The sequence below is a fragment of the Pygoscelis adeliae genome, unplaced genomic scaffold (assembly GCF_000699105.1).
Source record: "Pygoscelis adeliae isolate BGI_AS28 unplaced genomic scaffold, ASM69910v1 Scaffold120, whole genome shotgun sequence".
Lineage (NCBI taxonomy): Eukaryota > Metazoa > Chordata > Aves > Sphenisciformes > Spheniscidae > Pygoscelis > Pygoscelis adeliae.
The window spans coordinates 3,449,116-3,457,737 of record NW_008824032.1 but is presented as its reverse complement, the minus strand read 5'-3'; the positions used below and the strand labels follow the sequence as shown (position 1 = coordinate 3,457,737).

The window sequence follows — 8,622 nt, the reverse complement described above, 5'->3', positions numbered from 1 at the left end:
GCAGGAGCAAAGCAAGAGAACAGTGGCTCTCCCTGAAAATCCTGGCCCTGCACAAGCGCTAGTCACTCTTTACGGTATCATTTGACTCCTCAGTGACTAACTGCAGCCTTTCAGCTGGAGTCAGAGGCAGCCAGTCCCGCTTTGATACTGACAACGCCACAGCTGCAACAGCACAGAGTGCATCTAAGTCACGCAAGTACATGCATGCCATTTCTTGCGTAGACTGATTTCAGTATACTGAAGTCATGGAGCCCAAAGCTACCAAAAACATTAGCTGGACTTAACTGCAGTTTGGGCCTAAATAAAAAGAATAATTTGCTGGACGTCCTGTGAAAACTCAGTGGATGGCAGACAGGAACAAAGAGAGGCACTAGAACCCTTCTGCCAGGTGGAGTATCCAGTATTTGCTGTGCGACTCTGCCCTTCGAGGAGAAATAACTGGCAAGCACTTCTCTTCAACATAATAGCTTCAATTCCCCATTTCACAGAGCCAAATAGCTTCCCTCCCCTGTCCTCAGACCTTGTCTGGAAGAAGAGCAAAGGCAGGTTCAGTTTGGGTACTTCCGGCTGGGAAGAGACATCATTACTAATCACGGTCTAGACAACACTTTTTCCCATGCCTGAAACAGGTGGATCCCACGGTCCTGTCTGCAGGTGTCTGCGGTACTCATGCTGGTTCAGTATCTCCGGTACATACTCAGGTTAGCTGCCCAACTATGGTGTACATGGCCCCTCTGATCTACCAAGCATTCCCCACAGGTCAGAAAGGAGAAGTCATCCAGGCTCCGCCGGCCTTTCTTTAAGAACAGCTTATAACCTTCTTGGAACAGGAGACACCTTCATCTCACCGCAGCACCTCACAGAGGCTATGGGAACAGCTGGCAAAGGAACAGATGACCAAACCACCCAAAGGACACGGTGTTCAACCCAGAGAAGGTCTAAACCCTGCAACCGTGCATGCGTGGAGCGTGAGAGAAGCTCCTCCCTGAGGCCTCCCCTGGAATGGAGCAGAAGAGCAGTAGAAAGAGACTATTTCTCTCAGTTCTTGCAAGAAAGTTGAACCCCAGAGATCCAATGACAGCATCTGCTTGGGCTACAGAGACCACTAATGCAGCATAGAGGTCCACCTGCCCATCAGCAAAGAACAGAACAACAAAACCACTGCAACACATGAGGAGACACTCATGGAGCTTAACTCCCCCTGGATTCGCTTACCTTTTTGGAGTACGTCAGAGGAAAGCTAAATACCTGAGATTTGACAAAGTGGGCACAGAATCAAGCCATTTCTAAGCCTTAGCATTAAACTGAATTTGACTATATGAAAGGAAGTAACTATACTTGCTTCAGCTGAGAGATCAAGTGGGACAGCACATTTGGAGGTTATTCTGAACACGCAAGAAAGTACACAGAAAAAAACCCACCACCAAAACCCCACTATTCAAAAGTATCCTCTCTTCCACAGACAACCTGCAGGTGAGGAGTGGGGGTGGGAGGAAGGTTGCTGTGCAGAGACCATGGCAAGGAGAGATTATTTTTAATTAAATTTTGATCCCCTAACAAAGCCCTAAGTTTTAACCAAAATTCCTCCTTCAACCTGCATTGTTTCCCAAGGTGGATTTAGGCTGCTTGGCTCTCATTAGGGACTTAACTGCTGACCATACAATTCCTAGGCATATTTTAACTCCATGCCATTGCTGGAGTCCACACTGAAAACTGTTGGGCAAGGGAATTCTAGTAATGTGGATTTCAATGTTTAAACAAGGTTTAGATGTGTACAAGTTTCCACTTCCTAGCACAAGTGAATAATTAACTCTTCATCCTCTGTGTTTGAAAACAATAATGCCCGTAAAGCCACATTGTGTAAGAACACATACTACCACGAAAGTGGAAGAGGGGTGCAAAATATATAGTAAAAAATGTTTTTGAAATTCATTTCAAGGCATGAAATGTGTAAGTTTCAAAAGCAGCTTACTGCACAAACTAAGCGTGCAAAAACACTGCCTACAAACTACTTACAGCTTTCAAATCCATTCTTTGTAAAGTCTGTGTAATGAGAACACTCAGTTATACTAGCTAGGACATAAAGCCCCAACATCAGACTACAAACTGTCTCTAACTAAAAATCCACTAAATAAGATAACTCCTTCAGTGGCAACAAAGGGCTTTTAAAAAATTGTTTTCTTTTTACCTATTTTCTGAATCACCTTTTTGAGGTCAGTAGACTAACAACTCACTGGGCCCAGTCTTTCCAACATCAACTTAAGACATTAATTAGACGGTAAATTTATTAAAAAAGCACAGGGAGGAGGTTTTGAAACTATAAAGAAACTTACTGTAAATGCAGCAAAGATATTCTTATAGCTTCCACTGAAACACTGCTCAGTAGGCAAAAGAAATCTATAACTCCCGTCCCCCAAAATACAATTTGCTAGAAAGAAGGATCTAGCCTAGTCTTGGCTGAGCAAGATGGAGAAATTAACAACAGTCATTTCTGCATGAAATTAAAGCATCTAGAATTGTTTGAGCAAAGCTAATCACGACACAGGCAAGGATTTTCAAGAGACACAGCCCTTTTGTAGTGAGCACTGACCAGACCACTGGGGCCACAGTTCGTTCCTAGCTCATGTACTCCTGGCCTGATTTCCATGTTGTACTAAGCCCGTACCTAGAGGCCAAGGCAATGCTGGCTCTCGAGCTGTCCTACTCGGGGGACAGTTTGCTGCTTGGTAAGATGAGCAAGAGCGCTGCTGAGCTCTGCCCTCCTCACAAACGAGCCCCTCTAACGAGGCAATCCACAACATTTACCATAGTTTTTCACGGGAGGACCATAACAGAGACGGGAGTGAGCTTAGTGAATACTTCTAACTAACCTTTCACACTAAGGCCCAGTTTTTCTGACAATCATTAATCTGCATAGTCATTTGGACCAGCCAGCTAAGGTCTCGTGCATCACTGTGTACACAGAGGGAGAACTAGAATTTTTCAGTACTTTCAAAAGTCAGTCCAGGAACTTAGAAAAGCCAGAGAGCAACCACCCTCAACAAACATAAGCTCAGTTCCTATTTTTGAAGTTAGAATAAATGATGTACTTCCAACCTGCGACACAGGATCTGGCTGAACGAATTTCAAGAGGGAACAAACACTAACAAAATCCATCTCAACAAAAACTGAAAAAAACCCCATTTGACAGAATAACTAATGGGGGCTGACACTTTCTCTCCTGCCTTTTAGCAATGTTTACAAATACACTAATAAAAGACCAGAGTCCCTTTCAGCCTTATATCCAGCAGGCCCCTCGCTCAGCACAGCCAGTACTAATTGCTGCCAAGCAGCAGCCGGCACGCCAAGCCCATCGTGTGTCGCTCCTCTCTAGTGGAAGATTTCACACCACTGGGCTGTAGGGTGGCTGTGTAAATCCTTTTACATACGGGAAGGGAGTGGGGAAATGCTCAAACAACTATGAATCGATTCAGGTGGTGGCAGCAAAGTTTACCGTGCCAAGAGACTGTACATTCTTGCTTGAGTATGTCCTTGAGGTTTCCAGGTCATCATACAGCACAAAACAAATCAAGAAGCTCCAAAACACTCAGTAAGTAAGAAGAGCCCACTCCGAGCACTAGAGGTATTTTTGATACCCTATCAATTACCATAACACTTTCATAGTCATGTTTCAAGCAGAGAATGCCTTCTCGCATAAAAGATACTCCAATTTTCAATCCACCCTGTTTCCCCACAGATGCTTCTTCGGATAATATTTAACAGCTGACATCAAACAGATGCATCTACATAGGTAATCTAAAAAAGAAACAATGAGCCTGAAATAGCTCCAGGTCTTTTTAAGATAAACTTTTTAACAAGAAATTTCCAGGGCAGTTTTGAGGCTCATGCAAGGGAAGAATTTAAAGGCAGCCGACAATACACTCCTGTTAACCCTGTTCTACAATTTGCTAATTCCTGAGAGAACTGCATAGCCTTTGCTGACACGCAAATTTAAGATCAAACGGTTGTCTGAAAACTATTTGCAAAACGTTTGAAGAGGGGAAGAAAAAGGGAGGCAGCAAGCAGATTTCCTAATGCTGTATCTTTATCAAAGCTTCACTTGCCGTTTTTCCCACACTGTAACAGCAATTCTTAAGTGTATGCTTGTCTAACATGCTTAATACTACCCACGAATAAAAGCAAATACTCTGGTTTTCATTGCATCTAAGCCTTTACAGAAAACTTGGATGAAGCCAGTTAGGCGTTTGAGGCCTTTGATCCCAGCCCTTGCACAACTGGGCTTTACTAGAGGAATCCAAGCAAGAAGGAAAGGAGCATGCACGGCAGACGCCTGGAAAGAGCCTGGCTCTTTTCCAAGCTCTTTCCGCCTGCTCCTGGTGCTCTACTGAGCGCGAGAATATTAACCAGAGGAGCAAGACTAAAGTCAAAATTCACATAATGAAATTCAAGGTATCGACTGCATTTCGCTAAGCTCTTGAGAATTTTCCCCTTTACAGGACACTTGCAAGACATTTCCCCAAGCACGCACACTGATGAGGGCAATCCATGCACCCTTAAGCCAAAAGCCACAGCTGGACGGTGAAGATCAGAGCTGTATTTTACCAGACTTGCCAAACAAATTTTGTCCAGAACGGGCACAAGCAGATGACCACATTTCTAGCTCCCTAGCTATAATACACGATGTCCCTTATCGCATCCCCAGCTGGATCAGCAGAGGAAGGATACACACAACCAAAGGCGCGGTGGGATGTCTATGCAGATCACAGTTCAGGAGCTGCGAATCGAGTCTGAGAGAGACTGACTGACCGTAACATCTCACACCGAAAACACAGCAAGGTCAAGGTTGGAGTGAGAACTACAGAAAAGATGACACTTATGTCTACCTATGCTAAGCTCATCTTTTATCTGGCAACAAACAGGAAAGCAATGCAAAGAGGGCTGCTCTCATCCATCTGGTCCATTTTCTACTCTAAATTCACAGCAACAGCAAATGCTGCAATTCAGGTCTTACACTGTACTGACACTGCTAGCTGACAGTAACTGGGGTGGTGGGCATGCAGAAGGAACCTCAACATGATTAAAAAAAGCCCTCAGCAGGGCCCACATTTATCTTCTTTCTCAGAAACTTAAGAGGCTGTTGCAGGTCACCATAGATACTTATGGTGGAGTTAGGAGGAAAGAGCATTGCATTTTCCACAATGCTTCCCTAATGGAAAACGTGAAGCAAAAGGTATTCATCCTTGGTGCCAGCATGCTACGACCACCATCACCCTGCTGCCATCACCAGAGCAATCGTGATCATCCACTTGTGAAGCCATTTGAAGGAAGCTTCAAGCATTAGGACATCTACAGGTGGTCCCTTCTACAACAGCCTAGGAGGCAACTGATAATTGGGCGAAAGGCACATGTGTTTCACAGGATCTTGCACTGCACACAAAGATTTGCGTGGGCAAGGATGGGGCAGATGGCCAAAGCTGGAAGGAGTAAGACAAGACAGCAGCAAGACTGGCTGTGGTTCTTATCGCTGTTCATTAACTTGCCAAATCACTAGGAACATGCTAAGAAAAGTTTTTGCACAAAATGCCTGACCCCAGCTTGCTGCAAAGTTGTGGCTTTATTATCTTCATGTGAGTAACAACACATGGCACACATCTCTCATTCCAGGGCCTTCGCATTTGTAGTTGCCAGCATGTTCCTTCTTCTTCGGCAGATCAAACCCATCAGCTTTCCATTCTTTCAACTCCACCACGTAGACTCCTTACCTGCTGTATTCCTGGCCTTCATTAAAACTGATACACTACCCCTTCAAAAACTACAACAGGAAACTGTATGGGGCGCAGAGGAAAGACGTGAGGCCTACTTATCATGAATTTAAAAAAAAAAAAAAAAAAAAGAAATCTCATCAGAGTTCAGACATTCCCTGAAAACACAAGAAGTATTTCTAGATCTCTGCAACTCTGCTCAGCTCTATAATCACTGACTGGAGCAAATGGGAAGCTGCCAGGGTCACAGGAAGAAGAGAACTGCTGGCCTCAGGAACTCTAGTACCAGCAGGAGGAATGTGTCTGGTCAAAGTGCTGCCTGCATTCCTCTGTGGTCTCAGAGACCACGAGACACGAGAAAAATTTCTTTTATGGAAAGTTGCATATGGAAAAAGGCTCAAAGTCTTCGCTTGCCAGCAACAGCGAGATGGACACTTGGAGCTTGAGCTGTGAGGTTAACAGAAGCCCCAACACCTACACCAGGTCCCACCTCCTGTCCCAGTATTCAGAAACAAATAGGAGCCTCCGTGTTGCCCTGCCACAACAGCTGGCTCTGCTCTGTCCTTGCTCAGGCTTGTTTTACTCACTTCAAGAATATGCACTCTCATGCTGCGGACACCTCTTTTGTTGGCAGGCAGGAGGAGGGTCTGGCAGCAGTTTCTCTCCAGTACATAGTTACTATCTTTTTGGCAAGGGTGTCAGGTCACCGGTTATCTGGCTCCCAATGAGCAGATTCAGGATTTCCTCTGGAGGAACATTAGATTATAAAGTATTGTTTTCTCCCAGCTCTGGCAAGCAAGTGTGCTGCTCCCTTTTGTTACTTAAGCAGTCCCAGATACAGAAGAGTCACTGATGGCATAGTGGTAAAGAAGCTGCCAATCCTGGTGAAGCACAGATTTGCTATCTTGAGCTAAAGTTCAATTATATTATGGTGACATGTTAGCAGTCATTACGTGGGCAACAGACACAAACAGGGTCTAGTCTAGTTTTTCTACCTGACACATCACTTTGTAACGATAAACAGATAGTTCAATAGCCTTGTCCGCATTTGCCCTCTCAGAATTGTCATTCTAGGGTTCAAGCATGACCAGCCCAAGAAAAGCTGCAGGGCGGGACAAACAGAGCCCTGCTTCAGGGCAGGCCAGAGGAACAAGGCAGAATAACCATGCAGCAGTAGTTTGACAGCAGTGCAGCACGGAGCACAGCACACAGCCCACTGGGGCACCACGTGCAGTGCTACGCAGCCTGGTACGTTCCCGGGGTCAGCAACAAAAAGCAGGACTGAGGTTTGTCTTCTGGGGGGGTGGTGGTGGAAAAAGAAAAAAGAGAGAGAGAAACCACAACCACAGATGAGAGCATGTAAGCAACAGCAGGGAGCCTCTGCCTCAGAGGTGGGTGCATCAATCAGATCCCAAACACATCCTGGATGCTACTGGGCACGTTATGGAGGCAACGTGGATCATCTCCCACACATAACTGCCCTCCTCCATTGGCCTTCTCTCCCATGAAGTTGGTGCCACTGTCCTCATTTCCTGCGTTATCCCTGAAGCAACTGCTTCTGAACAGAGAGAAAGCTGAGCGTCCTCCTCCTCACGACAGCCCCAACCTAGGACGCAGCCCAACTTTGCTGAGAAGGGCATGGGCATTCTCTAGCACTCAAAATGCCTCATAGCATCTCTCAAACTTAGCTTAACCCCGCGTTGCTCCAGATCCTCAAACAGGTGCACGCTGTGCCATCTGGGCAAAAGCTGCATACCCAACTGTATTACACTGCAGTGGACAAAACCATTTCCTGCCAGCACTCAGGTAGTTCTGGTACCTCCAACCTAGGACCATGGGAGACAGCACCCCACATACAACATTCTGTGCTTCCACTGGATGCAGCTCTGCTGAGCCATCAGGGCGAATCCAGCTACTTAGGGTCAAGGTTGCTGGAATTTGTGTAAGGGAGGCTGCCTCTGGCAAGTCCCTTGGCAAAGAGCTGGGGTGAAGAAAGTTCAGACCCAAACTCTTAGCACAGAGCCACACGGGGGGTAGTCTGAGGCTTGAGAAACCAGCAGAACACACCGAGGTGCCTGGGTGTAACACACGAGTCAGAACACAGTTGCCAGCTTGCCCAGGAGGATGGCAGGCTTCAGAAGTATCTATCCCAGGTCAATGTGGGCAGTTAATACCCAGTCCTACCTAAGATCTGTTCCCACCCCACCAGTGTTCCCAACTGCCATGATTCAGCCACAGGTTTCTATGTCATTGGCCTGCGGTGGTTTGATCTGGCCCCAGAGCCAGACATACCACTGCACCTGAGCACAGCCTAGGGCTCTACACTTCAGAAGATCCGTCAGCTGATCTCTCAGCTCTACATGAGGCGGGTGGGTGGAGAGAAATACAACAAAAACCCAACCATGCCAGCAAGTACCCTGATGAGACTGGAGCTGTATCAGCAGAAAGGCCCTATTGTTTGCATAAGCTACAACCAGATCTTTATTCTCCTGTGCAGTCCATCATGCAGCCGTGAGCTGCATGAGACCAGGGGTTTTATTTTGCTCTCACCTAGAGATCCGTATTAAAGCAAAGCCATGGAGCGCCTTCTGCATGTCAACACTCGTACCAACCACACACTCCCTAGGAGAGCTTCCCCTGCACCAAGGCAGCCCAAGGACTAGGAAATCATGAAAGAGTCGCCCCTTTTGCGAGCGCAGAAGGCCCGTTGTCCGCCCAAAGAGCGGCTTTGAGTTTTGTTAACTCAACCTGACGAAGAGGAAGAGACACGTTATCAGCAGCGGTGCTTGGAGACATCTGAGGCTGGACAAAACTCACCCCTCCCCGAGCGGGAGCGAGACACGAGGCGTACTGCCGGCGG

The 8,622-nt window shown here is 46.5% G+C and overlaps 1 protein-coding gene across 1 annotated transcript in view; it reads right to left on the bottom strand.

Annotated features, from left to right (window-relative positions):
* LRRC58 (leucine rich repeat containing 58) overlaps positions 1-8,622 on the bottom strand; it is a 22,307-nt gene that overhangs the window by 7,927 nt on the left and 5,758 nt on the right. The gene's annotated exons all lie outside the window — the stretch shown is intronic.